This window comes from Musca autumnalis, unplaced genomic scaffold, assembly GCF_047663935.1.
Source record: "Musca autumnalis isolate F117 unplaced genomic scaffold, ASM4766393v1 scaffold_2, whole genome shotgun sequence".
In the NCBI taxonomy this organism is placed as follows: domain Eukaryota; kingdom Metazoa; phylum Arthropoda; class Insecta; order Diptera; family Muscidae; genus Musca; species Musca autumnalis.
The window spans coordinates 250962918-250985433 of record NW_027411755.1 but is presented as its reverse complement, the minus strand read 5'-3'; the positions used below and the strand labels follow the sequence as shown (position 1 = coordinate 250985433).

At 34.2% G+C, this 22516-nt stretch overlaps 1 pseudogene; it reads right to left on the bottom strand.

Moving 5' to 3' along the window:
- LOC141392565 (kinesin-like protein GA13060) overlaps positions 1-22516 on the bottom strand; it is a 79464-nt pseudogene that overhangs the window by 2975 nt on the left and 53973 nt on the right.

Genomic DNA, 22516 nt, shown 5'->3' with positions numbered 1-22516 from the left:
ACATGCTTAAACGCACTAAATTATTTTTTGTTTGCCCTCTAACTTTACTTACTTCCACCTTTACGTGATACACTGTACTGATAGACATGTAGGGTAAGTATCCTGCCAGAACAGCTTCTAAGAACAAGGCAGCACGTTCAGCAGTGGGGCCACGCAACTCAGTTGGGCCAACCAGGAAACCGGAGAGTCATCAGAGTCTGGTTTATGGGCCAAGTTATGCAGCACCCACCAGCACACATACATAAGTCAAAAAGAAAAGCAGAGAAAGCAGTCGAAGAGAAGAAGAAAAAAAACGGCAAAGCAAAATGCCAGTTAAACAATGTGAAATTAAACGTTAAACAAACACGCTTCATAGTAATATAAAATGCAAATGGTTTTGGTAAGGCAAACAGGAGCAAGCGGGAGGTGTAGAGGGGGAAATACAACTTAAAAATGCATAAACTATTGTGGTTACCAACCAAACAGCCCGCCATCCCTCGCAAACCACCCTGAGAGGGGGAGAAAATAACTAAATTGTTGTAAAGTGAATATTGTCATAATGTAAAGGAGAACAACGAACGAACATTTAAATTGGGGCCGTGGGATAAGTGTGCCCTATTCAAGTTTGGGGAACAGTTTTAGATTATCTTTGCCATTTCATTCCCTTAACAATTTTTGTGTGCCCTACTGCCACCACCATTGTTTATATTAAATGTTGCTATAATATATATGCTTAAAACACCAAAGGTAGGAATTTTTCTGAAAAATAGGACAAAACAAAAGAATTTAAAGGAAGGCGTCTTATAGCCAGCCGTTTGATAGCTTTGGCAGGTTAAAGCTATTTGTTATATGTCCCTATGTGAAGGAGCGAAAGTCAAACAAAAAGGATAAATACTTTGATCTGCATTGGGGCCATAATAACAATTTAAATTGTCGATTTTCTTTTAAGGACTTTGTGAATCCAAAAAGGAAATGAATGTTCGTCTGTGGCGTATAGTAATATCCAACGTGGAATGAGTAAACATGTCGGGATACAAACTTAATATGTAATGACAACGATTATGGCTTTATAATATATGGAAATGAGGGTTTAACAAGGTATTGCCAATGGATGCCAAGGGAAGGGGCCAAACGTGGACTTTTTATTAGTTTTGTCAATGAAATTTTAATAATATTTAAAAAACTCTCATTTAGAGACAATTTTAACATGTACTAAATAGCGTGGTATGTGTTCCAAGTGTTATACAGGTTATTTTCAACCGTAATAGTGGAGGAGAGTAACATATGAACCTTGACCTGTTGTTTAAAAATAAAAAAATGCAATTTAGAATAATATTCTAAAATTTTGAGGTCCTTAAAAATATTCTAAAAAATTTCAGACAAGCCAAGGTTTCCTAGAATATACCTTCAAACATTTCAAGCGACCTAATATCCTCTAAAAATAACATAAAAAAAGTCCAATGTCCTTAAGAAAAAAATCTAAAAAATTCCACGCGGAATTTGAAAAAACATTAAAAAAATCACGCTATGCAAAAGTTCTTCATAAAAATATTATTGAAAAATCTACGTTACTGTAAGATCCTCAAGAAAAATATAGGCCCTCTAGATAAATATTTAGAAAAATATCCACACAACCCCTGGACCGTCTAGAAAGTTAAAAATATCCACACAATGCCATAGTCTTCTTGAAAATATTTTAAAAAATCCACGCAATCCCAAGGCCATATAGAAAAATATTTTAAAAAAATCCGAGCAAATCCAAGGCTCTCTAAAAAATATTTTAAAAAATTCACTCAACCCCAAGCATCTACAAGAAAAGGGTTTAAATATTCCACGCAACCCGAAGCTATCTAAAAAATATATTGAAAAATCCACGCAACACCAACTGTCTAAAGAAAAGTTTTAGATTTACATATACTGAAATCCTATATAAAAAATATATATGAATATTTGAATTACAATTTGTATGTGAAATCGTTACTACTATAGTTAGAAAACCCACCCCACTGTCTATCCCTTGACCCCTGAACACCAACAATTTAGACCAATATTTTCAAAATTCCACACAGCCCCAAGGACATCGAGAAAAAAAATATTTTCAAAATTCCACGCGACCCCTTAAGAAAAGCCCACTTATAATTTTTTTTCTATAAAATTACACAAATCTCTTAAAAAAGCAGGCAACCCCAACACATTCTAGAAAATAATTTTAAAATATTCACACGACCTTAAGGTGCCCCTTAAAAATACTCTGCAAAATTCCAAGAGACTCGATGTCCCTTAAGAAAAATATTCTGAATATGTTCACGCGACCCTAAGGTCCATTAGAAAAATAATTTAAAAACTTCCACTCGAGATTTAAGTCCTCTTGTAAAATATCCACGCGATCTTAAGGTCGTCTTGGAAAGTAGTCTGAACATTCCAGGTGACCCTAAGGTTCTCTAGAAAAAAAATTCCAAAAATGTACTGTGAAATATTCTGCAAATTCCACGAGACCCTAAGTTTTTATAGAAAAGTATTAAAAAATCGCGCGATCATAATATTTTTTTAGAAATGAATTATAAAACATTTCGAACGAACTTAAGATCATTTAGAAATATCCTTAAAAATCCAGCCAACCTTAAGATCCTCCAGAAAAATGTTCTAAAAAATGTAACTCGACCTTAGGTCTTCTTATTACAAAAATTTTCTAAAAATTTCCAGATCCTTTTGGAAAATAATTGCATACTACAATACGGTAGTCTAAAAAAGTGTTTTCTTTTTTAATTATTCGCTATTTTAAGGAAACCAAAGATCCTATTGAAAAATATTCTAAAAAATCCATGCGATCCTAAAGCCTTTTGAAAAATATTCCAAAAAATGTCAAAAAATCCCTAAGAACAATTCTTTAGAAAAATAAATACAAGATTATGAACCGCAAGTTCTTTGGAAAATTGTTAAAAACATAACGGAACTCCGAAGTGCCCTTAACACATTTCTATAAAATCCAAGCTAATATCCCTGCAGACCTTTAAAAAAATAATTAAATTAGTCGGACGGGGCCGACCATGTGATATCCTACACCTTTACCACTGGGAATTAGCTTTTCACAAATCAACATTTCGTTATGGAAAAAATAAACTTATTGTTAGAAATAACTTTGGGGATTCTGGTACCGTATCACACCAAACTTAAATAAAAATATAATATTTGTTTCACAAACATCTCTCTCATATCAATGAATGAGTGCACCCCAATTCATATTCGCTCAATGATATGGGATCCACAGTTTATCTCCGAGTCCGAACGGCGTGCCCTAAGGAACCACTTGTAGAAAAGTTTTATACGGCTGAAATACTCAGAAAATGTCGCAAACCTTACAGAAGGATTTTTTGCCACCGTTGAAAATTTGACTTTGCCTGGCTTAGGAATCGTTTTGCAAAAAGGTGGCAAAGCAACCCATCCTGCAATGTATGTATAAAAATTCAGTTGGACAATTAAAACGTTAGGGCACCATGTAATTTGCAATAATGCAACAACTGGGAACGGGAAAATGTGGTTCTCTACACCAAACCCATTATATATTAAGCAGTAGGCCCGTTATCTAGCAGACACTTTATTGCAATTTTCATCCGGTGGAAGATCAGTAGTTCTATTTTCATATGTAGTCTACTTTACCGGTATATGCCCTCCAAGAAATAAAATATAGACCAAAAAAATTTTTTTGTATTTTTCATACAAAAGTAATGGTCCATTTCACCCGCTAAGTAATATAAAATTGTAAGCATTTCTCTACCTAAACTCTTACCTCGTGCAAAATTTCGTGATTATTGAGCTATAATTGCAACATCTAGTGTGTTTATGATTACACTACAAACAAATAACAGGGTATATTAGGCTGTAACTCTGTTATCTTATCATGTACACCAATACAATTGACATCAATAGAAAGGTCAAGCGTTCCTCTTCCAAGTACAGCTTTCTTGCCCGGAATGTCTCTTCCAGGAATAAAGATATAAGCTGTATATTAAAAATGTTCACACAAAAGTTTTGGTCCATTTAACCATCTAAATACTATCTGATCGCCATCTCAATATGCAAGCTTCTTCTTTGTCATATACTCTTACCTTATCTACAAACCCGCTAAATATTACACGATCATCACCAATTCAAATAGCGATTTATTCTGATGTGAAACCGACCTCCATACAAAATTTCGTGACGATCGGTCCATAATTGCGGCCTGGAGTTTGATTACAATTTATAATGGACAGACGGACGGACGGACACAAAATCGCTTTATCTTGTCGAGATATGAAGATTGGTATACCACATTGAGGGTCTTCGACGAATATTTCGCGGTGCTACATGCATTTTTACCAAACAAACTCATAATACCCTTTCCACATAGTGGTGTAGGGTATAAATATAAAAATTAATAGATTGAAGTCTTGTAAAGTTCATAGTGCTACTTCATCAGCTGAATACCATCGGATATATCTACAGTGGATTTAACATGGGACTTCTCTTTTCAATGAGTGGAGGCATATTATATTTTGGCTTAATGTTTTGTGATCTCATTTTTATAGCCAAGTCCAAACGGCGTCCTTTCATCTCAACTACTATATTTTTGCAAAATTCAATGACTATTAAACCGTAATTCCAACCGTTTGCATCCTTGTTATTGCATTGTTTTTTATCTTACACTACATTTAGGGGTTATTGTCTGTTATTGAGAACAAAAATATATTTTTTCATCCATTTTTTACTGTTTTTATACCTTTAAGTTCAAAGTTTAAGTTCAAAGATAGGCCATATCGGACCACTCCACAAAAGTTCAAAATTTTTCTCAAATATTGTGCGCACGATAACTCTAGAAGAGAGTAACCGAATTGGGTCAAACTTGCCCTATATCGACTTACTCCTGCGGATACCTCCCACACAAAATTAGGAAAAAGTATAGTTTAACAGCGGGTCTCGGACTATCATGATTTTTGTTGCAACAGGTTTTTCTTGCGGCCCCTTTACGACGGTGAAATTATTCGGGGAAAGTCCATTCTTCCTGAGATAATGGAAGGAACGGATTCGTTGCAAACTTTGCAAATCGTCTTATTTCTTACAGACTTGTATAAGGTCCGAATATAGACTACATTGGACCACTCCATCGGAAACATCCCACACAAATTTAAGAAAAAGTGCAGTTTAAAGACTCGTCTCGGATCGTTTTGAAATTTTTTGCAAGATGTTACCCTTGCAGCCCTTGTACATTGAAGATACATTTTATTAGGGGGCAAGTCCATACTTCCAAAGAAATTGATCGAAAAGCTACAAAACTCCCTAAAGACGTCGAGAGTATTTTGTTAACTTCTATTCTTTAGGTACGTGGCTGAGGGTATACCTCTATCGACACAGCTGACTGATACTTTCTTACTTCTTATTAAGCAGTTTGCGTGCCCACTGTATCTCGAAAACTAATAAACCGATCAGCGTATGCGTTTGCGGTATCATAAAAGACCTTAAAATCTTAAGAATTAAAAATATCGATTTTTAAAAAAATTTTGAACTGTGAAACTCAAAATTTCCACATTGCGGTGTAGGGTATAAAAATCCAATGATGTAAACACTGGGAATGATAGAGACAGTTTATAGCATGGGAGGAAAATGTGACTCTCTACAAAGAACCCATTATATATTAAGCAGTAGGACCGTTACCTAGCAAACACTTTATTGCAAATTGCATCATCATGTTTTTCCATATGTAGGCTACTTTGCCGATATACATATGTCCTCAAAGAATTAAAATATCGACCAAAAATAAAATTTTTATATTTTTCATACAAAAGTAATGGTCCATTTCACCCGCTAAATAATATCAGATTATCATTCAAAATTGTAGGCTTCTTCTTTGACCTAAACTCTTACCCGGTAAAAATTTTGTTGACTCTTGGGGTAAAATTGCGACCTCTAACGAGTTTATGATTACACTATATACGAATAACTCAAAATATTGGGATGTAACTCTGTTATCTGATCATGCACACCAACACAACTGGCATCAATTGAAAGGTTAAGCGTTCCATTTCCAAAGGTAGCTTACTTCCAGGAATAAAGATATATGTTGTATATTAAAAATTTTCACAATTTTCACACAAATGTTGTGGTCCATTTAACCCTCTAAATATTATCTGATCGCCATCTCAAATTGCAAGCTTCTTCTCTGTCATATACTCTTACCTTATATAAAATTTAGCGTTGATCGGACTATTATTGCAACCTACAGAGCCGCTAGAAAATTGAATAAATATTAGGTTTTTGGTACATTTCACCCGCTAAATATTTCTCGATCATCACCAATAAGAATAGGGATCTATTCTGGCCTAAACCCAACCTCCATACAAAATTTCGTGACGATCGGTCCATAATTGCGGCCTGGAGCGTGTTTACAATTTATAATGGACGGACACACATCTCAAAATCGCTTTATCTCGTCGAGATATGAAGATTGGAATACCATATTGGGGGTCTCCGACGAATATTCCGCGGTGCTACATTAATTTTTACCAAAACAAACTTATAATACCCTTTCCACATTGTGGTGTAGGGTATAAAAATACCAACCTTATGGCCCTGAAGTCTATTAGGAAAATATTCGAAAGAACTCCAAGCTTATTGCTATGAAGATCTTTATAAAACTGAATCCAAATACCCAAAAGCCCTTTAAATAAATTTTGTTAAATATCCTAAGCTAATGCTCCTTATGTCCTTTAGAAAACTATTCTTCAATAGCTTAAAAATAATGATCCTGAAATCCCTTAATCCCTAAACATCTTCTTCTTTATTTACTCATCCGTTATTCGGATATTGGTGATCGTACAATAATATTTCAATGATACATATATGATACCAAGTATATATTTATAATTATTTGTTGTTACACAATGATGTTCAGCTCCCTGTTCTTAGCGGCTTGTAAAAGTGTGTATTCATCATTATAGCCGGTCCATGTCTGGATATTTTTGAGCCAGGTTGTTTCTTTTCTACCTCTTCCGCGCTTTCCGTCGATTTTTGCCTTAAGGATTGTTTGTAGAATCTTGTATTTATTATTTCTAAGTATGTGTCCAAGGTATGAGACTTTACGCTTTTTTATTGTTGAGATTAGCTGTCGGTTCACATTCATCCTTCTAAGTACTTCGTCATTTGATATTTTTGAAGTCCAGGGTATTTTCAGTACTCGTCGGAATGTCCACATTTCAAAAGCTGCCAAATTTCTTTCATCGGACATTTTAAGTGTCCAGTCTTCGGAAGCATATAAGAGGACTGACCAAACATAGCACTTGATAAATCTTATTTTTGTTGTCACATTTATGTCGTGACTTGTTAATACTTTTTTGTGTTTAAAAAAGGCATCTCTCGCTATTTCTATTCGGCTGTTAATTTCTTTTGAGAAGTCCCAACGGTCGGTAATCCCTAAACATGCGAAGGTAATAACACTGAAGACTTAAGGGACCACAATGTTCTCTACAAAAATATTCTAAAAATTCCGAGATCTAAGGTCCTTAGAAATATATACCAAAAAATTGCATACTACCATACGGCCGTTTAGAATGATAATTTATATAGATCAGGTCGTCTGAAAAAGTATTTTAAAAAATTACAAGCTATTTTAAGGCCCTCAGAAAAAATATACTAATCAATCCACGAAACCTAAAGAACCTCTAGAAAAATATTCTAAACACATCTTCTATTTCGACAACAGCTCATTTCGACCAAAAACATTTGCACTTTAATAAAATTGTCAATACATACATACATAAATATCTCATAATTTGTTTCTTCATAACACCACAATTACCCGTTACATGGGCAGCTACTAAATCCTTTGACGTTGTATCCGGTTTCGTGGCACTAACACCCAAAGCACTGACACGCACCGAAAATCGTGCACCACTCTTTTGGCGACGTGCATTAATACTTTTATATGGCCATGAAATGGCACATGGATGCAACCCGATTCCGTGGGTGGATTACCACTGCCCAGCATAGTCTTGGACTAACCTATAGACAGGCATACGCACAAAAACATGAAAGAGTCAAGGTATAAAAAAAAAAAAACAGAACAAACTGAAATCAGTGAAGATTGCAACATGATGATAGAATATAACATGAAAAATACTGCAAGATAAGCATGATTAGTTGTCTAACGAACTCAGGCACGAAGGGAATTTATTGCAATTTCCTTGTGTGTGAATGTGCATGCACATGATGAGGAAATGAATATAAATGCACGGACAGAAAGTATGCAGTCTACTGCATTTGGCTCAGCAGTCTCAAAAAGGCAACTTACCGGAAATTGAATAACCAATTGGAAATAGACAGCCATCGGAACCTTCTAAAACGGCAGGGATTACTTCAGACGAAGCAGATGCACAGACAACCGACTAGATGGAGAACAAAATAAAAACAACAAGAAGAAACAGAAATGAAAAGCACTAGAACGCCATGAAATTGGTGGGTGTGTTGTGTTGGTGATACACGACTCATTTGTTTTGCCAATAAAAACACCAGCAGACCAGCATTCCCTATTTCACTCACCTGTTGATCTTCCGCTGTAAAAAGATTATCGAAGGCATTTTGGGCGCGATGAACAAGCAGCCAAATTAGAAGCCGCAGCTTGATCTGTGAGTGTAACTTGACGATTTTTCTTATCGACTGTTATAAAGAGTGGTGTATCCGGATCTGTGTTATTATCGGAAACACGCAGCATAACTTTAACCTGTAAACGAGAATCATTAAATTGTAAAAACAAAAATTATGATGAAAATAAAAAGAAAAAATACTAATATTATAAACAAACATTATGGATTTCAAAGAAGCATTTTTTGTTACTTATTACATGTCGGAAAATTTGTTCATAGAAATATTTTTATTCAGATTTTCATTTGACATGCAAAAGCTATTAGGTAGTCCTAAATCTCACTTACCACCATTTTCCTTGTTTGTTGAACGTCGTTGCAAACCGAGTGGCTGGCGGTGACACCCTTTGCAAGGCGCCACAGAAGCTACCATTGCGTGCGGAAGTATTTGACACATCGCTGGCGCGTGATGATTTTGCTGATGTACTTTGTGCTGATAGATTTTGGGCCGCTCTACAAGTAGAAGAAAGGAAGAGAAAGAAATGAACATTAGTATCCACTTTAGTCTAAATTTAAATGGGTGATGGTTATTTACCCACTACCGTAGTTTTGAGCAGGGTTTCGGAGTCGAGGTATTTTTGGCTCGACTCCGACTCCAGACGATTTTTTTCACGACTCCGGCTCCGACTCCCACTCCGGGTCGACTCCGAGAGTGAATTCCTATACCACTAAAAATGAATAAAATGTGCACAAATTTTTAAATTTTTCTAATATTTTCCTTCTTCTTTATTTGCCTATTCGTTTTACGAATTTATGGCGATCAGTGCAATTACATAAAATATATTACATTATATTAAGTTCTTATATGTATTTATAAGTTGTTTATTATTTCAGCAAAAGATTGTCGATTTCTGCACCTGCTGAGTAGAGTTGAGGCATCGTTTATGCCGGTCCATTCCTGAATATTGTTAATCCAAGACTTCTCTTTTCTTCCCCTGGACTGTCTGCCTTCTATTCTGCATCGGATGATGTTTTGGAGTAGTTTGTATTTGCTGTTTCGCATGATGTGTCCAAGATATGCTGTTTTTCGTTTCTTTATTGTACGTATAAGCTCTTTTTCTTGGTGTATTCTTCGCAGTACTTCATTGTTCGTTACAAACTTGGTCCATGGTATTTTTAGAATTCGCCTGTAAGTCCACATCTCGAAAGCTTCAAGTTTTTTCATGTCAACTGCCTTCAGGGTCCACATTTCGACTCCATATAGCAAAACAGACCATACATATGTTTTCAGATATCTTAGTTTTGACTTTATAGTAATATCATGACTTAAAAAAATTTTCTTGTATTTTACAAAAGCTTCTCTCGCCATTTCGATTCTGCTTCTTATTTCATTTGAAATGTTCCACTTGTCATTTTTTGTGACGCCGAGGTATTTAAAGCTATGTACTCTTTCCACGTCCATATCTTTAATTTTTTATTGTGTTTGATTACTCATACTTTCTTTGGAAATAACCATGTACTTAGTCTTTTTAATATTTATCTTTAGACCATAGCTTTCACTGTGCGTTGTTAGTCTATTAAGTAGGTATTGCAGCCCTGCAATGCTATCGGCTAGTATGGTTGTGTCGTCGGCATATCTAATATTGTTGAGAAAATACCATTAACCAGGATTCCTTTTTTGACATCATTGATAGATTCTTGGAATATTCTTTCGGAGTATACATTGAACAATAAGGGGGATAATATACATCCTTGTCTGACACCTTTTGATATTACTATGTCTTCCGTGCATTCTCCGTTTACGTCAACATGTGCAGTCTGATGCCTATACAAGCTTTTTATACATCGAATTTCATTCTGCCCGATACCAATGGACGTAAGAATCTCTATTAACTTGTCGTGCTGTACTGTATCGAATGCCTTTTCGTAATCAATAAAGCATATGTATACATCTTTTTGAACAGCTTTGCATTTTTCAACTAGGATTTGTAGGGATGAAAGAGCTTCGCGGGTTCCCATGCCTTCCTTAAAACCAAATTCCTTAAAACCAATTCGATTTTTATGTCTTCGACGTTCCTCCATCATCGTTCCTCCTTTGTCATCCATTCATTCTTTTGTGGTTTTGTTGTGATTCCTAGATTATTGTCCGCTATGGATTTTAGCGTATTTTTAACAGAATTCCGTCTGCAGCTTCAATTTTTCTAAATTCTTGATCAATGATCTCCCTCATTCTTGTCCTTACCCTTGGTTCCTCCAGTTTTCCAGTATTGAGTTTTCCACGTGTTTTTCTCTTTGAGTTTCTCTTCAATTTTGCTCTTATTTCTTTCATTAACAGGATATGGTCCGATGGAACATCTGCCCCTGGATATGTGGATGTCTTCATTACACATGAAGAAAAGCGTTTATTGATCAAAATATAATCTATCTGGTTCCGTATTATATTTGTTGGTTTGTCCTGAGGGGATTTCCAGGTATACAATCTTCTTTTTGGCAAGCAGAACATTGTATTTGTAATTTTCAACCCATATTCTTGACAGAATTGAATAAGTCTGTCACCTCTATCATTTCTCTCGCCTAGTCCAAATTTGCCTGTTATGCCTGGTAAAATATCTTGTCCAACTTTGGCATTAAAGTCTCCTTGGATGATAGTTCTATCATGGGGTTTTGTCATATTTATTAGGTATTTTACATCTTCGTAAAAATCTTCCAATTCTTCTTTGCTCTTGTCTGCAGTGGTCGCATATACTTGTATAATATTTAGTTTTAAGGGTTTTGTTTCTAACTTTATAAGCATTGCTCTGTCAGATTTTGGTACAAATCCTGTTGCGCATTGTGCTATGTGGTCTTTTAAGTTCTATTCTTTGAGTTCTATTCAGGTTTCCTGAGTAAAATATTTTGACATTTTGAGATGCAAATTCTCCATTATCAGGCCACCATGTTTCGCAAACTCCAAGTATATCAATATTCAGTTTATTCATCTCATTAATGGTGTTAGCTAATTTTCCAGATTCATATAGGCTTCGTACGTTCCAGGTACCAATATTCACGTTATTTTTTGTTTTACCTCCGGGGATTCTTAGCACCCTCGTTTGGCCGGAGACTGAAGGCCGTTCATTATTTATATTCATAAATTGCATGATTTTCATGGGATAGTACTCCAGGGGTTTCCCGTTGCCTTCTGAAGGGTTTACAGTTTTCCATCTAGTTTTCAGCCGCTACTCATGGAGTTCAGACGCTGTTTGCTGCCGCTTTACTTAAGGACAGACGCAGCAACCTGTTGGTCCGCGGGACGTATTTGATTTCCGTACTACCACCCATATCTGGGAAGCATTCCCCTAACCGCCACCTGGGGACGCGCCCTATAGGGGTTACAGGTTCCCCGAAGGGAATATTTTCCTTACATATTCATTAGATAGGACATTCGTTCGAACACATCAATATTGTTTCTGCCGAATCTTACATTGAAAAATAGCAAAGATAGAAAGTTTTTGTCAGATTTCCTTTTTCACGAGTATGTTCTGGACGGAATTTTTCAGCGTGCAAAAATCTTTAAGCTTTCAAAATATGTGAAAATGAAGGGGCAATACAAATCATAAGGATAACATGCAGTACAAATTATAAGCAATTCATGACCAAGTTTCAAACTGGATGTTAGCCAACATTTTAGTGTGCTTAGCCTTTAAAGGAGACCCCCAGAGGAAACTACGTAATTTTTGGCAGATTTTTTTTCTTCATGTGAAAGAAAAACAAGTAAGAAAAGTCTATAGTCGGACGGAGCCGACCATGGGATACCCTATACCAGGGACGTACGCAGGGGGGGGGCACGGGGGGCCCGGCCCCCCCCCCCCCGAAATGGTTTGGTGGAACAAAATTTTTTAAGCTACTGTAACTAGTTATTATATTTTTTTCTCATAAAAATGTTTGTATATTTGAAGATTTCAAATTAAAACTTATATTTTCTTAAGTTTCTGAACAGAAAATGTACATCATTAACAAGTTTTGTAAGAAAATATTTTAAAAAGTTTTGTTTGTATGCTGTTTTTGAGAGAAACTTCCAATAAAATCTGAATTACTTCTTCATGTAATATCATACCACTATCAAATGCTAATTCCTTAATGAATATACCCCATGTCTATTATTTATTCGAATATACAGCTCTCGAGGCTTAAAACTTATTCGGTTATAGCAAAAATAACGAGTTCAGTATTATGGGAATGGAAATATATAAAAAAATCTATTGAATGAAATGTATAAAGATTACGAGATTATATACACTAGGATTGTATCGTATAGATTTCATCAAAATGATGATTTAAGACTTCACATATGTTTGGACGATATTCGTTTCAGCCAAGATGGAAGTACTTACCACCGTCCGTCCGTCTGTATCTCGGTCCAAGTTATGGATCTCGTAATGTTTTGTCCAAATTAAATTTAAGTCATATCGGTACCTCCGTAAAATTTCAAAAATGTTCACTAAAATGGTCGAAGGGACTAACCAATTCGGTCTAAAATCGAACCTAATATGGTTCGCAAGATTACTTCCAAAAGTACATATGTTTGGACAACATCTTCAGGTCTCTTATACAAGTCTAACATAACTGCAGTTTAAAGACTGTTCGATGATTTTTTGTTTACAGCGATATCCTACTTTTCGTGGACAAGTTTATGCTTCCTGACAAAGCTCTAAATACTACGGTGGCCAACTAAAAAGCTTATGGGCGCGGTAACTATTGAGAGGAGTGTCTCTCAAATAATTATTAGTGAATAATTATGTGGGGTTCAATAAGGATCGAAAAAAATAAATTTTATAATACATATATGTAAAAATGCCATAATTCGCACCATATCTCGAAAACTGTTAAATTTTTCTTAATGTTTTCATTTGGAAACATATCACCGACAACGACAGCCGATATTCTTAAAAATTAGGCTAAGATCATCGAAATAGTGAAAATCTTGCTATAGCAAAGACAACGGCAATTCTTTGTGGTTGTAAAATTCTGCGATAAACCATAACATGGACCTGTATGATTAAAAACTTCAATATACTTCAATAAATTTTACATGGCGACATTGCCGAACGTGGCCCGATATTGTCTATTTTCAATTCTAAATATCCTACTCTGTAAATACAGTCGGACCTCGATTATCCGTGATGGTCGGGACCGGAGGCATTACGGATAATCGATTTTCCCGGATAATGGAGGCAAGGCTTTTATGTAGTTTTTGAACATATTTTTAAGTAAAAATGGCATAATATTGTACAATAATATTAAAATCTGCAATTTTTATTAAATTTGTTACTTTAATCCACCAAATGTTAGAAGGATACATAATATCATCATCATCAGATTCATCTGAATTGACTTTGTCCCATGGTTTTTGTGATACCATAAATACACAAATTGTGTAATACGGGAGAATTTCCAGTTTTCGTTCGTTTACCTTTTGTTTGCTTAATCAAATTAATTGGAAAGTGTGTTTTTACTCCCGGGTAATGACGTTTATAACGAAAAATAGAAGAAATTGAAAAAAGTCCAACATTTATTTTCTATCACGGATAATGGAGGTTCCCGGATAATCGATTCACGGATAATCGAGGTTCAATGTATTTAAAATTGTATCCTTAGTCCCAAATTACATTAAACGATTTTTCTTGCGGCAATTTTTGCCGTTCTCTTTTAAACTTGCCTCTTGCGTTTATACAGACAATTCTGTTTTCAAAACAATGAATATAATGTCAAAAACGAAAAATATAAAAGGAATTGCCTGAGAATTGCCGGTACGAGCAATTTTTTTTCCACTTCCATACCCAGTACCCCCTGTCTCTCCTACAAACTGAGACTTGCCGCAAGTAAACTCGCCTAATGTAAATTGGGACTAAATATTATGAATTCTTTCTATTGAATTTATATACTTTGTACCATTATTTCATATAAAATATAGAATAGAATATGTGCCAAAATTTCCAGTCCATCGGACAAAAATTTACCGAGATATGAGCTTTCGAAGGGAAACATTTATTGTGTTTTGTATGTAGCATAGAACCTAAAAACGTCTTTTCCTCGAAGTGACACTTTGTATGTTTTTGTGGGACTAATGTACACATAAATCATGTGCTTAACCGAGAGAGTCTTTAAATAAAACTGCTGACGGAGTCAGAAAAATATCAATTTTGTACAGTGCACAGTGTCCGATTTTCCCTCCTCCTACAAAATGTGATCTTATCGGATCAAAATATTCTAGAAATTTGTTCGCCATCAATTTTTACTATGGGTCCTAGAATACACCAAAACTCTATACCTTACCTAAACTTCAGAAATATGCAAAATTATAAACACATTTTAGGGTTAAGGGCGTAATTCATGTGAGTTTTGGCAAAATTGTCATACAAAGCATCATTTTAGAAGAATGCCGTCAAAGACAAAAAAGTTCTCTGCTAAATTTCACTATAAGTTTCCAAAGAAAAGAAATAAGAAAATATCGGTATAAATTTTGCCAAAAAAAAAAAAACCAAGAAACTAAAATAGGGTTGCAAGCTTCCACCATTTCTACAGTTTTGGAAATATTTGAGTTAAGATCACTTGGATTCCTTGCACTTTAGGTGGATAATGTCTTTGGTAACCATATTGGCAAGAAAGCGAGGAATATTTTTCTTAAAAAAATTAACCCTAGTGCGAGTCATAAAAGGGGTTCTTTTGGTCCCTTTTTCCACAAATCTTTAAAATCTCGTATAAAATGTGATCGGATCAGACCAAAATATTCTAGAAATTTGTTCGCCATAAAATTTTACTATAGGTCTTGGAATATACCAAAACTCCAAATTATACCCAAACGCTAGAAAGTGACCCTATACTACATATATTCTGACATTCTGAATGAAAGAAAATCTGTACATACCTGCAAGACAAAATATCACATAAAAATGTATGAAATGATAAATTACACGGCCCAACTCCATCTTACTCACAACTATTTTCATAATTTATTGTGAAAATTGATCTTGAAAAAAATTAACAAGTACGGACATCAATTATTAAAGAACGCACAATTCATTGGCGACACTGAACATCTTAAATACGTTTAACATACCTTTAGTTACAATTACAAAAAGAAAATATTTAATAACCGTTGTTTATTTTGCATATTATCATAGATTTATAAACAACTTAAATATTGAAAAGAAAAAAAATCCAAATAGGGTCACTTCGACCTGCTTTTATATATTAAACAAGAAATGTATATATTTCTTCATAACTACACGCACTGGGATCCTATAAACAATATCTGAAACTTTTTAGTGTAAATTGATAATTTTTTTTCGATTTTTGGCCAGGTTTTTTGGAAAATCGGACACTGTGCAGTGTTTTGTTTTTGTTAAAATCGAAATATTGATTTTAACTGTTCAAAACTTTTAAAAATTGATTTTTTTAATTCCTTTTCTATAATGGACAAGATTATTAGGTTCGTAATGATCCCACTAAAATATATGCTGATCGGTTTATTCTTTTTCAAACTACAGTGGGTACCGCAAACTGCTTTAGTAAAAACAGTGCTTTATAAGCGGGCATTTGAATGTAAGATTTTTCAAAAAACAAAAAAAATAGAAGGTAACTTAAGGTTTAATAGATTTTTTATGAAAAATGCATGAAAATGGCTTTTCTCATGCTTATAAGTGGCCATAACCCCTTAAAATAGCTTTACGTAACGCTACACAACATTTGAATTTTTTATGATTTTTGGTCAAGTTGTGCCCCCCCCGAAATGAAATCCTGCGTACGTCCCTGCCCTATACCACTATCCCTGGACAATCGCTCTCCACGGAACTTCTTTTCAGTGATTGTGAAAATTTAATTATCAAATATCAGAGATGTAATGTATAAAACTTATGGCCTAAACCAAAAAGTTATCTAGCAAAGACATTTTTGTAGCAGGAAAGGAAAATTTAGTTCGCACAAACTAAAATGTAATGAAACCCACTTATGTAGTACTACTACTTCCGTTGTTAAACGCTACGTTATTGACACAAAAGTTTCAGTCCATTTAACCCGCTAAGTATTATCTGATCTTCACGTTGGTTTGTACGCTTCGTCTTCATCATAAACTCAAATTTTGTTTAAAATTTTGCGTGTTATTACTTTGACTTACAGAGCCGCTACAAAAAATTTTATTTTTTGTCCATTTCATCCCGTGAACATTTCACGATCATCACCAAAAACTAATCATTTCTATTCTGGCCCGAACCCAACCTCCTTAAAAAATTCGTTACAATCGGTCCATAATTGCGGCCTTAAGTTTGTTTACAATTTTTAATGGACGGACACACATCGCTAAATCGCTTTATCTCGTCGAGATATGAATTTTGGCATACCAAATATGGGGTCTGGGACGAATATTTCGTGTTGTTACATAAACTTTTGGAGAGACAATATGTAGCATGGGATAAAAATGTAATTCTCTACACAGAACCCATTATATATTAGGCAGTAGGCCCGTTATCTAGCAAACACTTTATTGCAATTTACATCAGCAGAAAGGTCAGTAGTTTTTTTTCCATATGTAGGCTACTTTGCGAAATATAAATGTCCTCAAGGAATTAAAATATCGACCAAAAATAAAATTTTTATATTTTTCATACAAAAGTAATGGTCCATTTCACCCGATATAGAATATCAGATCATCATTCAAAATTGTAGGCATCTTTTTCGACCTATACTCTTACCCGGTGCAAAATTTCGTGACTATTGATGTATAATTGCGACTTCTAGCGAGTTTTTATTATTAGAATACAAACAAATAACGGAATATATTACGCTGTAACTCTGTTATCTGATCATGCACATCAACATAATTGACATCAATTGAAAGGTCAAGCGTTCCACTTTCAAGTATATCTCACTTGCCCGGAATGTCACTTCCAGGAATTAAGATATAAGCTGTATATTAAAAATTTTCACAATTTTCACACAAAAGTTTTGGTCCATTTAACCTCTAAATATTATCCGATCGCCATCTCAAATTGCAAGCTTCTCCTTTGTGATATACTCTTACCTTGTTTAAAATTACGCGTTGATCGGACTATTATTGAGACCTACAGAGCCGCTAGAAAATTGGATAAATATTATGTTTTTGGTCCATTTCACCTGCTAAATATTTTATGATCATCACCAATAAGAATAGGGATCTATACTGATCTGAACCCGACCTCCATACAAAATTTCGTGATGATCGGTCCATAATTGCGGCCTGGAGCGTGTTTACAATTTATAATGGACAGACGGAGGAACGGACGGACGGACACACATCTCAAAATCGCTTTATCTCGTCGAGATATGAAGATTGGTATACCACATTGGGGGTCTCCGACGAATATTTCGCGGTGTTACATGAATTTTTACCAAAACAAACTTATAATATCCTTTTCCACATTGTGGTACAGGGTATAAATATCAGTAGGCGCTAATATGGAGATCAAAGGCTGGGGGTAAAAAATTCTTTTTGGCAATGAATGTCGATGAAGATAATATGATGAACCCGGAAGGACAGTTTTGCCATAGGTCAAACTTCTGATTTATGGCGTGATCAAATTTCATTAGCTGTTTTGTCATGTAGGTATGTACAGTTTTTCAAGAAAGAATTCATTTCGCTATAACACAGAAGTTTGACCTATGGCAAAACTGTCCTTCCAGGTTCGTCATATTATCTTCATCGCCAAAAAGAATTTTTCACCCCCCAGCCTTTGATCTCCATATTAGCGCCTACTGATATTTTTCCTTAAAAACGGTTTAATAAAACGGTTTTTTTGTTCTAGAACTGCAACTAGCAAATTTTTCATAAGCGAATTAAGTTAATTTGATTGACAACTCTATAAGCTTTTTAATGGTATACATATAAGTTTAATCGGTTACTTAAAACCGGTTCAAATATCGGTTTTAATGTCGGAATATACGGTTCAAAAACTGAGATAACCAGATCTATCTTCCAAGAAAATTGGTTATTAACGTGTTCATCATCACAAGAGCTATTTGTGGTAAATATTTCAGATGCACCCCAGATGTCTACATAAGCAATAACCAATTCGACACCTCCAAATAATAGTATGCTAAGTCTAAAAAGTGAGTTTTGCAGGAGAAGCTCTCAAAGTGTGGAAATTTTTTTGAACATCAGTACTATGCTAAGTCAATATTTGTTTATAACTTCTGTTCGGATTGACCGATCATTACCAAAATTTGACAGAATTTAAGTTAAAGGACTTTCGACACCTCCAAATAATAGTTTGCTAATTCTGAACAGTGAGATTTGCAGGACAAGCCCTAAAAGTTTGGAAATTTCTTTGACCTTCAGTACTATGCTAAGTAAATATTTGTTTATAACTTCTGTTCGGATTGTCCGATTATTACCAAAATTTGACAGAATTTAAGTTAAAGGACGTTAAATATAAAAATGTAAAGAACTTGAAAACATGCTAAGTCGACTTAGCATACTATTGTTTGGAGGCTTCGAATTGTTATGTCTACATACCTATACATAACCAATAACGAATATATAGAAAAACAAAAAATAGTTTAATTCTCAACCAAGTCCGAATAAATATCAAAAATGACAATGAAAACAGGACAAAATCGATTAGTTGTCAAAGAGAACCGTACCTAAAATCTTCTGAGCAAAATTTTTGTAGAATATTTGGATGCTGAAAAATCTCATCTTGTGGTACTTGTGGTACGGTTCAAGAAATAAAGGACGAAAAGGACATGAAAGGCATTGAGTTAGAAGAATGAAATGTTCTACAAAAAGATTCGCCAATCGATTTGACTGAAGTCATGTCACCTCAAAACGTAGCTACAACAACGTCAAACAGAGATATAAAGCTATTTTCCCAAGTATTATAGGGAAAAAATCAAAAATTTCATCGCGCGATATCTCAGAAACTTGACTTATGGCGAAAATTTCCTTTTGGGTTCTTAGTATACTCATCAAGGGCTTTCATCTCCAATAGGAATTTTCCACCCCCCAGACTTTGAGTTCCATTTTGTGTCACAGTATAATTACCTTGATGAAAAATATTATTCATTATATAATATTATTTCCATCTATCAACGATTTTTTTCTCTAAAGGTCTTCGGAAGAATATTCTAATCAGTATAAAGCCTTTAGAATCCGTAATTATTTGAAGAAACTTATTAAATTACATATTATTGTTTTAAGAAAGTGTTGACCCATTTTTCAATGTTATATTTAGCATATTAAACAAATTTCATTTAAAACTCTCCTGGAACAAAAATATAAACATTTAATGAAACGACTAAACCCACTTGCACTTGAGATGTTGACGACGTCTAATGACATTTATAACAAAGTAAAATTTCATTAAGAAAATGCTTTTAAATTGTCTGAAGAGCAAACCAAGAGAAACGACGGGAAAACATTACATTACGACATGTAATGAAATGAAAAAGGGAGTTGTTTCTATTTACAAGAAAACCCCAGGAGAGAATAACTCAACTATTTGGGGTAGAGGAAGAAAAGTCATAAAAATTAAAGTGAAAAACATTGGTAAAATGGCTTCTTGCTACATCACCAGAAACATTGCAGTAACTCAAAAATATGTAAGTGTTTGTACAACTACAAACGGAATGTGTGTTGAATTGCCAGTTGGTGTACGTTGGTATGTGGGTGTGGATATTTGTGATGAAATGTTATGTTTCTTCCAGAATTGCATTTCATTAAGAGACACATAAGAATCCTTCGTATACGGGTTTTTATATTAAAAATCAAGAAGAAAAAAGTGCAAGTCTTGCTGTGCAACATTTTTATGACATAATAAATTTTATTGGGTCGCTCATTAAAATGACAATAATTAAATACTTGGACTATTTTTCTAACGATTTGTGGCTTTTGCAGAGATATCTATTTTGATGACATTTTATGATGATTTTAGGAATTTTTATAGTTTGCCTTTAAAATGGTAATTAAAAGCAAGGGAATTTATTGTTTTAATGAATAAAAATACAGATAATTAAATGGAATAATTATAAAGAAATAATGATGAAAATTTTAATATATAGAATTGTAATTTGATCTAATTTTATTAATATTCGTAAGTGGTATTAGCCCATTAAGAAAAAGATTAATTCAAAGAGCCAGAATTTAAGGTAGTTAAGCAATATCTACCGTGAATTCTTGTCCAGACTACTTTTGTCTAAATTAAATATTAGTTTTTCGTATTTAAATGTGTTCCTGCTATTCCAATCCAGTGTAAAATCCAAACAGCAATCCAAAAGTAATAACCTTAAATAATATGGCAATCAATGATTAATATGTGAATGATATTTCATGAAAACTTTTCAACTAACTTTAACTATGTTTAGGCAATTGAGACTATGCTGGCATGCAAAAGTAAGTAGAACCTTTGGCATTTATATTCTTTAAATTATTTAACTGAAGATTGCCTGATATACCAAAAGTAGATAAAGTTAGTCCTAAATAGTTTAGCCTGGGACAACTAGAGAAGACACACACAAATGTCGAGGTTTTATTTTTATTAAAAACCATGACAGACACAAATAACAAAACTGACAGCTGTCTAGAATATCACACGACACAACAGTAGAAAAGTTGAAAGATGACTTGACAGTAAATGTGGCGGTAGAAGACAGTTATAAGAATGCATCCTCCCTAAAAATGAATTTTTGATTTGTTTTGCTAAAATTACTTTTAAGCTCTTTTTGTTTTTGGAGAAAGCTCTTCATAAGGTTCATTGGCTCTATGCCATTTGAAAATGATTTTGCAATTTGTAAACTTTGCTTGTTTAATATTTAATGAAAAGTGAAAATGTTTGTGGCAGTCAGCAAATTATGGTAAACTACAGTAATCACTGTCACAAGAAACCACAACAATACTTATGCCTAGAATTTTTTAAAGTATGTTAAATTATCTTTTTCTTACTTTTTTGGCTCGAGGTCAGAGAGAAATAAAAACTAAAATTTTGTTTTTATTTTTAAGATTTTTTATTATTTTGCCAATATTTCGACCATAATCTATGGTCATCATCAGGGCGTTTTGACTTTAAAAGAAAAACAAAGATACAAATATATAAATATTTAGCAAAAATATTTGTACACTGTAGAATAATTACATTTGTTGTTTTCTTTCTTGCACTACATTCCACGTCTCGATCTTGTTCGAGTTCAGAATTCAACTAACTAACTTTTTGATGTTTTTCAATTATGCTTCTGTATATCTGCGCACAGTGTTCGGTGTCCGTTTTGTAATTGATGCGCTTTTCTGCAGGAATATTTATGATATGTAGCATTTCTAACATATATCTCCGCTTATAATTATTTTCCTGCGTTAGGATTTGAACTTCTTTAAAGTTGGGCGTGTGTCCAGTTAAGGAACAGTGAGCTGCTAAAGCAGTTTTTTGTTCCATAGATTTATTTTTGGCTCTCTGGTCGGATTTATGGCCACTTAGCCTAGTCTTTAGTTTGCTTTTTGTAGTACCAACATATGCCTTGTGGCATATGTTGGACTCGTCACCATTACAGCTGATTTTATAAACAACATTTGATTTGTCGTCACGAGGAATTTTCGATTTTGTCCGGCTGAAGAAATTATTATTGGTGTTATAGTTCTTTAAAGCTAGTTGATATTGGTCCGAATTGTAAAGGTTTGATTTAGAAAAACGTTCAGAAAAGCCAGGGACGTATGTGGACCTTTTATATATTTTTTCTTGTTTTGGTTCTGTATTCTGAATTTTGCTAGACGTTGCATGTTTCAGCAGTTGATTTATTGTTTTGATGGGGAAATCGTTCATCTTCAGGATTCTTCTGACGTCATTTTTGTTTTTTGAATGGAACTTTTTGTCGCTGATTTGAAAGACTCGCCGAATAAAATTTGTTGCGGTATTGATTTTGATGCGACG